This window comes from Lepidothrix coronata, unplaced genomic scaffold (assembly GCF_001604755.1).
Source record: "Lepidothrix coronata isolate B3197 unplaced genomic scaffold, Lepidothrix_coronata-1.0 Scaffold27, whole genome shotgun sequence".
Taxonomy (NCBI): domain Eukaryota; kingdom Metazoa; phylum Chordata; class Aves; order Passeriformes; family Pipridae; genus Lepidothrix; species Lepidothrix coronata.
The window spans coordinates 2491364-2499311 of NW_016690207.1; the positions used below are offsets into that span (position 1 = coordinate 2491364).

The 7948-nt window shown below is 48.0% G+C and overlaps 1 long non-coding RNA gene across 1 annotated transcript; it reads right to left on the reverse strand.

Moving 5' to 3' along the window:
- Window positions 1-814: 814 nt before the first annotated feature.
- LOC108494740 lies at window positions 815-6373 on the reverse strand. The gene is made up of 3 exons (XR_001873946.1): window positions 6274-6373; window positions 1280-1429; window positions 815-1191 (listed from the first exon to the last, which is right to left on the reverse strand). It is a non-coding gene; the product is annotated as an uncharacterized LOC108494740 (long non-coding RNA).
- Window positions 6374-7948: the final 1575 nt, after the last annotated feature.

Consider the following 7948-nt stretch of genomic DNA (forward strand, 5'->3'; position numbering starts at 1 on the left):
GATGCAGAAAGAACCACTGCCTAGTGAGGGCTGCTCTGGAAGAGGCAAAAAAAAAAGTGCACTTAGGTGGAAATGACTTGTCTTCTTTGCCAATTTAGCTCATTACTATTTCTGGAAAACCTGCTTAATTTTTCATGGCAGAGTATATAAAACCAAGCTCCTTTTAATGAGGAAAATGCTGAGAAATGGATTTTGCCAGGGTGTCAAAGAGCTATGAGCAAATCCAGCTGTTATGGGACTCTCAACAAGTGCTGTTTGTTTAATAGTTCAAATTTGCTAACCTTGGTTTTGTTGTGGGTTCCCTCCCCCCCCAAGTTATTCTTAAGCTAAAACAGTGGGGGATCCAAAGATCAGCTAAACTTTCTGCAGATTTTTAAAAGCAAAAAGGACATTAGGGTCAGATGCTCCTGCCTGCTGTGTAACTAGGCAGGAAAAATATTGATAATCCTCATCTAGCTTGTGATTTATCCTGATTAAGAGTTCTGGGTTTGTTTTTATTTTTTTTTTTTGTGTGTGTGTATGTTTAAGATGGAGTTGGGCAGTTTTGACTGAAGACACTGAGGGGCAAAATCCACATCCTCTGTTGGAAAAAAAACAACCATAAAGCATGTCCTGCTTCCAACCTGGATTTCTTTAGTTTCATCTTTAAGCCACCAGTTTTTGTCCTGCCTTTGCTCGATTAGAGAGACCTTTACTGTCTCAGAGGTGGGTTGGAAAGACCAACAAAGCCATTCACTCTGTCAACAGGCAAATAAAACCTGGCTTTGGTGTGAAGTTCAGCATCCCTGAGGCTGATCCTCGTTGCTCTGCAGGTGACTGTGGTCTGCACTTTCCTCCCTCCTGGTGTTTAGAAACTCAGGGGCTCTCAGAATCCTTCTTTGGGCATGTAGGGGTGCCAATATTTACACGGAAAATGAAAGTGTTCAGTGTCTTCTCCCCCTTTAGAAACACCCACGGGAAGTGATGCTCGAGCTTTGGGATTCCTGGGGTTTGTGAGCGTCGTGTCAGCTGCCCAACCTCAAAGAGTGCAGTTAATTGGAGGGCTTTAAAGCACACTGGAGTGTCATAGATAGTACCATTTTCTGACCTGGTACATCCCACAGCTCTGAATTGCTCACTCAAGTACCTTTTGCTGACACCATCCACATTTCACCTTCTGTATTCACTTGCAAAGTGCCAATTTGCTGCCTGCTGAAAGACCAAAAGAAAAGGACAGCGGGTTGTTGAGATTCCTTGAAAATTCCAAGCTGTCTCTGTTTAGGTCAGGCTGCTTCATTACCAGGAGCACTTTGGTGGATGAGGAGCGAGATGTGATGTGAAGTCTCAGATGCTGCTGCTCAGGAGAATTCAGATCCTTCCCATGGAGTGTCTCTTCCCGTGGCACAGCGACATTCAAATGACAACCAGCAGTGACAACATCACTGCTGTACTGTGGGACATCAGAGCGGGGAGGCAGGCAGGGGAAAAAAAACAAACAAACAGGGAGAAGCAGTGTTCAATCACAAATATTGAATGTTTTGTAGTCAGCAGTGCTGTCTCAGAGCTCCAGACCCAGCTGATTGCTCCCGGTGCAGGAGGCAGAGTGAAGAATTAAAGGGCAGCATGTGAAGGCAGAGGAGTTTGTGCCGGTTTGCTGCTTGTCTTTTTTTGCTGTCAGTGTTACTGCCACTGAGAGCCTGCCACCTCCTGAGCCAGGCCTGCTCCCACTGGGCTCTATCCCAGCCTTTCTCCCAGCTCAGGCCAGCAGGGATGTTCCCATGAATGGTGTCTTGTGAAGAAGAATAAAAAAAAACCCCGCCCCACTCCACTGAGTGAGATACAATATTTTTCAGTCCGAGGGTTATTTAGACTTCATGTGTCTTTGGCAAGACACAGAAATCCTCAGTATGAGGTTGAATGGCTCAAGGGCTGAGAGAAGAAGAGGTAAATAATTCTGCTGTTTGATACAGAGATGGCTTTGTCCCTGTTTGTCACATGTGATGGATGTCACCCACTGGTCCCCTATTGTTATTCTGTTGTCGCTTGTCACAGTCACACCTTCCTTTGAATCCTGCTCTTGTCTCTCTTCCCTCTTCCCTTCCCTCCTGACACGGGGCTTGTGAGTAATTTATGTACGACAATACGAGACTAATTCTGTTATTATGTCAGAGGGAAATTGAATCTGGGGTTTCAGAGCTGCGGCGGGGAGAGATCTTCAAATGAATCTGGAGTGCAGGAAAACTCCGTGTTCGATTCGCTCGCTTGTCACACTGCCTGCCAGATTAAGTCATTATGAAGGGCAGAGAGGAGGAGAGATGAGGGGGAAAAAAACCCACAGGAGCTGCACTGAGAAATGAAAGGGAAAGGAGGAGAGGACAGGAGAAGGAAGAGCAAAAATGAAAGGAACAAACGAGACGGCAAACACAGTAAACGAGGGTGTTGGCAGAGTGCTCCACTGAACGTGTTAAGCGTGTGCTTGAGACACAGTGAAGCAAAAACGTAGCTCAGCCTAAGGTTTAGACCCTTCCTAAGTGCCCAGGCAGTGCAGGGAACTGTGCTGTCCATGTGTGCCAGTCATGGAGAGTGGGATAGCCCTGCAGAGCCCTCCTGGGATCCGGGGGGATGTTCCCTCTCCCTGCACTGCCGGCCCACAGATGGGCTCAGTCTCTCCACAGAGGCTCCTGTCCCTTCGTGTTGGCAACAGGGAACTCAGTCCTGGCCACTGAGCTGCCTGGCTGAGGGGACAGCGTGCGTCCCATATGTCATCTGCAGCTTTTGCTGCTTGTGTTTGTCATCATTTGCTTCGTGTGTCACCAGAGAACGTGAGCAAGCCTTAATTTGGGGTCTGGGATGGTCCCATCCCAGCTGGGTTCCGCTGTGTCAGTGCAAAGGGGAGCTGGATCTTTGTCTTTTAGCAGGTCAGTTGTGCTACATTCAAACATCAGGTTAAAGAGGAAAAGCTCACTGGTGGTGTGGTGTTCTCAGTGCTCTGTGAGCTGCACTTGCTCCTGGATATTCCTGAGCTGCAGCTGCAACCAAAACCTCACTTTGTGCTGGAGAATGCTGGGATTAACCCAGTCCTGCTCCCTCCCTGGCACAATTGGCACAGAAGGGTGTGGGTGCTGAACTCCCCTGAGTTTGTTCAGGGCACTGTTTGCACAAGTTTGCCCCCAGCTATTGTAGGGGGTTCTGCTAATCCTGTGTGTACAAGGACTGGCAGCTCCACCACCCTCTCACACCTCCCCTCTTCAGCAGCATCTATCACGTGAGTTCCTGATGCTGCTTTACTATTAATTGGCTTGTGTAATCTCTGAGATTGTTATTTATTAATAGATTGTTCTGAGCATAGCAAAGTTCATTATTTAAAGCAGGAGACCGAGAGAGATCCAGGGGAACAGATGGATGCATGGAAGTATCAGAAGAAGGACTAGTTAAAATTCTAGGCATGTGCTGAGCCTTGACAAAGGATGGAAAACAGAATCAATCATCATTATCTGGGAGAAAAGCCATCAGTCTGTGTTTAAAATAAGCACTTTGTGTATTAAGCCCACGATGCCAGACTTGTGAGAGTTTTGCCTGGTAGCTGCAGACCCTGGGGTTAAATGGCTGACTGGGGAGCACAGAACAGCAGAGCAGAAGGGAACGAGGTGTACAAGCTTGAAAATACCAGGAGAGCTGGTTTTGATGTCCCCCAGTTCTGAGTGGGTGCAGACAATGCTGTTATTTATGGCTGTGGTGGTTGAAGTCCCCCCTGCAATGGCAGAGCCTTTCAGGTGCTACCCAAGGACTGCCCTGGGCATCTGCTGTGGAAAACAGGCTTGGGAAAGACTCCTAATATTCATCCTAATACAAGAACTTCCCCTTAGGGATGGTTTGATTTCCCAGCAGAGTGCTCAGCTCACCTCACAAGGTGGGCTCTCATTGCCTGTGAGAGCTGGGGAGGTGCCACCACCAAAGAATGGAAGTGCCAAATAGGAAGAAGGGCAAATTTGGGACCTACAAGGGATTTTTGAGTCAGCCAAGCCTTAATGATGGGTCAAAGAAGTCATAGCAAGGCCAAGTCACTGTCACACTGAATCTGACAAAGATGAGACAAGAATTTAGGAGTTTTACATCTCAGACCATTCTCCAAACCCCAGTTCCCGTCGTGTTTGGGTGGGTTTTTTGTTTTTTTTTTGCTTAGCTTAAGTTATTCTGGTACTTGCAAACACAAAAGCTTCCCTCCACAACAAATAAAACGTTATTAAACATAATATCTCTGTTGGACCCCTGCTTGTGAAAGCAAAGGTCAGTTCCATTGCGAACTGTCGCTAAAATGACTCTAATTGCATCCAATTTTCCAGAGAGGAATTTATCTCCCATTAGCAGGCCCTGCAATGCTCAGCTGTAATAGCCAAGCCAGGGATGCTGCTGCTCTGAGCTACCTCCCACTAATTGGTTAATTGTGGAGCTCTTTGGTAAGAGGTGAACAGAGCTTTTATTTTTATTTTTTTTCTCCCCTCTAAACATGTAACTTTTATATCCTGGCTGTTCCTCCAAACAAGGTTATTTCTGGCCGTGTCCTGGACGTGCTTTTACCTTGAACCCATCGCAGCTTCCTGGGCTGTTCCAACCCAAGGCACACTCAGCATCTGCTTTCTGTCCCTCTCAGCTCCAAGCTGTGTGTTTGGAGCCTTTTCTTTGCCCATCCCATTGTTGACGTGGCAGTTGCTGCTGGTTGTTTAATCCTCACACAAGCAGGACTCAATTTTTATAGCTGGCCAAACACCTTTTTCTGACAACCCTTCTCCAGCTTCCTCCTAAACTCTGAGATTTCCTGGCGTGTAACCTGGCAGGCAGCAGCATTTCTCCCTCCCCCAGCGAGCTCCTCTCCCTTGGAGCCATTTAGAGGCTTTTAAACTCTCCCTGCCTCCTAATGTGGCTCTTGCTTGCGCTGAGAGGGCAACTGGAGATCATCTAATAATGTACAATTTCACTTCTCTTTTTTTCTCCCTCTCATTGAGCACGGACAGATTGCTCTTAACCTGCTCGTCCCCTTCATACCTGGCTTCCTTTTTTTTTTTTTTTAATACCTGAAAATGTCAGAAAAGGGAGGAAATGAACAATCCTTTGTGTTCTTAACATCTGCATCTTTTACAAGAAAGGGGCGGGGGGAGAAGAAGCTTTGGGGGGATTTCTGCAAAGATCCTTCCAGAGCTGCTGGAAGAATTCAGATGATGGATTCGGGGCTGTCAGGTCCATCAATGCTTTCATGAGACGTTTTGCAGAGCCCAGCAGAGGAAAATGATGGCTGGACATGTGGGAGATGAATCCTGAAACGATTCATTGATGTTTTCTTTCTTAGTCCTTGTTTGGGGCTAAACTGCCCCTGGTTTCCCTGAGTTTTGTCTGGTAGTGACTTCAGGGCTTGTTCTTGCTTGGGATGGGGCAACAGAGAAATAACTACTGGGTATGGAGAGGGTATTGATACCACCCCATTCTGCCCCTGATGCTCTCATGGCACAAGGTGCCCAGAGAAACTGTGGCTGCTCCATCCCTGGAAGTGTCCAAGGCCAGGCTGGAAGGGGCTTGGAGCAAACTGGATTAGTGGAAGGTGCCCTTGCCCGTGGCAGGGGGTGGAATTAGATGGTATTTAAGGTCCCTTCCAGCTCAAACCATTGTGTGATTCTAAAAGAACCTTCCCCTTTCCATAGATTGAGAATCCAGCCATGAAGGAGAGTTCTGGGAGCTTTTCCTTAGCAAAGGGCGTTGAAATGGTTCTGGTGAACATTTAAAAAGCTCCCAAAAGATGAGCACCAACCTGTCCTCCCTACTGAGTCTGATCCCAACACCTTGAGAAATGACTTGGCAATCACAAAAACGTGTCTCTTTAGCCCCAAACTTGCAGTAGCTTCACCACACTTCCAGATTATATTGGTGCCTGAGCCACGAGTGTCCCTGTGCCCTGCCAGGCCAACACGGGCCAGAAATAATCCTTGCTGGCCAGGATAATACATGAGCAAACAGATTAAGGAGGTGGACATGGGGATTAGCCCTTGTTTCACCAGCTGTCCTTCTTTGTGTACCCCCCCTTGGACATCCCTGCTCCTTGGCAAGGGGCTGGATCCAGGCTGAGCAGGGGAGAGGAACAGGGGGTGGTGGAACATCCTTCCCAACCTGATGCTGAGAGCGTGGCTGAGTCCAAAAGAAAGCTCAGGGCTCTGTTTTAGTAGTTTTTCAAAGTTAATTTCTGTGGAAGTGAAATAAATTGTTAGTGGGGTGAGTCCTCCCTGTCTCAGGATGAGTTTGTCTCACCTCAGTGGGATTGGGAGCACAGCTTCCTCCAGGCTGCTCTTGCCCTTTCTAAGAGCCATCCTAGCACGGAGAAAATAACTGTAAATGCTGCCAATCCATCACAGAGGGAGTGGATCAAGCCCAGTTCTCCATGTCCTTGGCTGTCACAAACCATTTGGAACCCTGGCCCTGAGAGACAGGACAGTGGCTTCCATTTAGGCTCCTCTCTGGGGGGACCTGAGCGGGGCTGGGAGGGGGGTGATGGATGGTAAGTTTAGCAAACGAAGTCTGAGGGATCAATAGAAGAATATACAACCCATGTATCATGCAAGTTCCCCTTGTCTGTGCAGCACTAAATCAAAAATGATGAATGGCAGGCTCCTCAACCTTGGCACCTCCGGCCTCCCCCAGTGGAGCAGCATCCAGTGACTGATACGGATTATGCTGCTTTTCTTGCCTGTTTCCTTCGCTTCCCTAATAATTTTGGCATTGAAACATGAGGCTCTGTTTTTAATATCCTCTCCCTCCTCCAGTGCTACCTCTCTCCCCATGTAATTTCCATCTGGCAGGCAGGATGCCCGTGTCACATTCCCCCCTGCTGTATCCAGGCAATCCGTGGCAGGCCGGGCTCCTCTGGAGCTTGGGTTGTTTATTCCCTGATTTCTGAAGGAGTCACCTCTCCTGGAGGTTGTGTTCCAGCCCCGTGAACACTCAGGTGCATCGGGAGCTCTGAATTCCTCTTTTCCAGGGACTTTGAGGAGCTCTGAATTCTCTTTGTGAGCTGATACTGCCGGTGTGACCCAGGGAGTGTTTCTGGGGAGGGGAACTCAGGAGCAGGTCTGGAGAAGGTGCTGAGGTGCCACCAGCATGGCAGAACCACCCTAAAACCAGCAAATTTGGAGTTTCTTAGGAGTTCATGTCCTTGGATCAGAGCAGGAATTCACAGGCAAGGCACAGGGACTGACTGCCCCTTTCTGCCATCCCCTCGTGCCCCCATTTACACCAGCAAAAGCCTTATTTTGCTGCTTTACATATTCATCAAAAACATCCTCAGGAGCAGCCCAAGTGACACCGAGCTAAGCAGTGAAACTCTCCCAGGCTGGAGCTCTCTGGCTGCTCCTCTGGGAATATTTACACCCCCCCCTGTTCCAGCTCAGCTGGCCCAGCTGCAGATGACAAAGTGGCCTCTTTAGTCCTCGAGCTCTTGGCGTAAATCAGCTCCGAGTTGTTCCCAGTCAGACTCAGGCCACTGTGACAGGCACGAAACAACAAATTCAGAACATCAGCCAGCCAAAAAAGCTTGGGAAGTTCTTCCCAAAGATGGCCTAGATGCATCTTGGTTGATATCTGAAGCAAGGCAGGGGCAAAGCAGAGGGGCTTAAACTGCTTAGGAAACAGCAAATTGTGTGTCATGGAAAGCCAATCCCCCAAAAAAACCCACATGGGAATTTCCTGTTGCGTGTTTGAAATTACATCATGCCCTGAAAGCAAACAACAAAACCCTCCCAGGCTCCTGGAAGGACGGAATTGAGCAGGATCTTAGGACACGTGTGCTCAAAAAAAAAAAATAAAAATAAATAAATAAAATAAAATTATTACAGGATGGGGACAGGGAGAAAAGAAAAACCTAATTCAGAGTCATGACAACAGCACACCCCTGGAGAGAATGCTGAACACACAGCCAAAAATAAGCTCC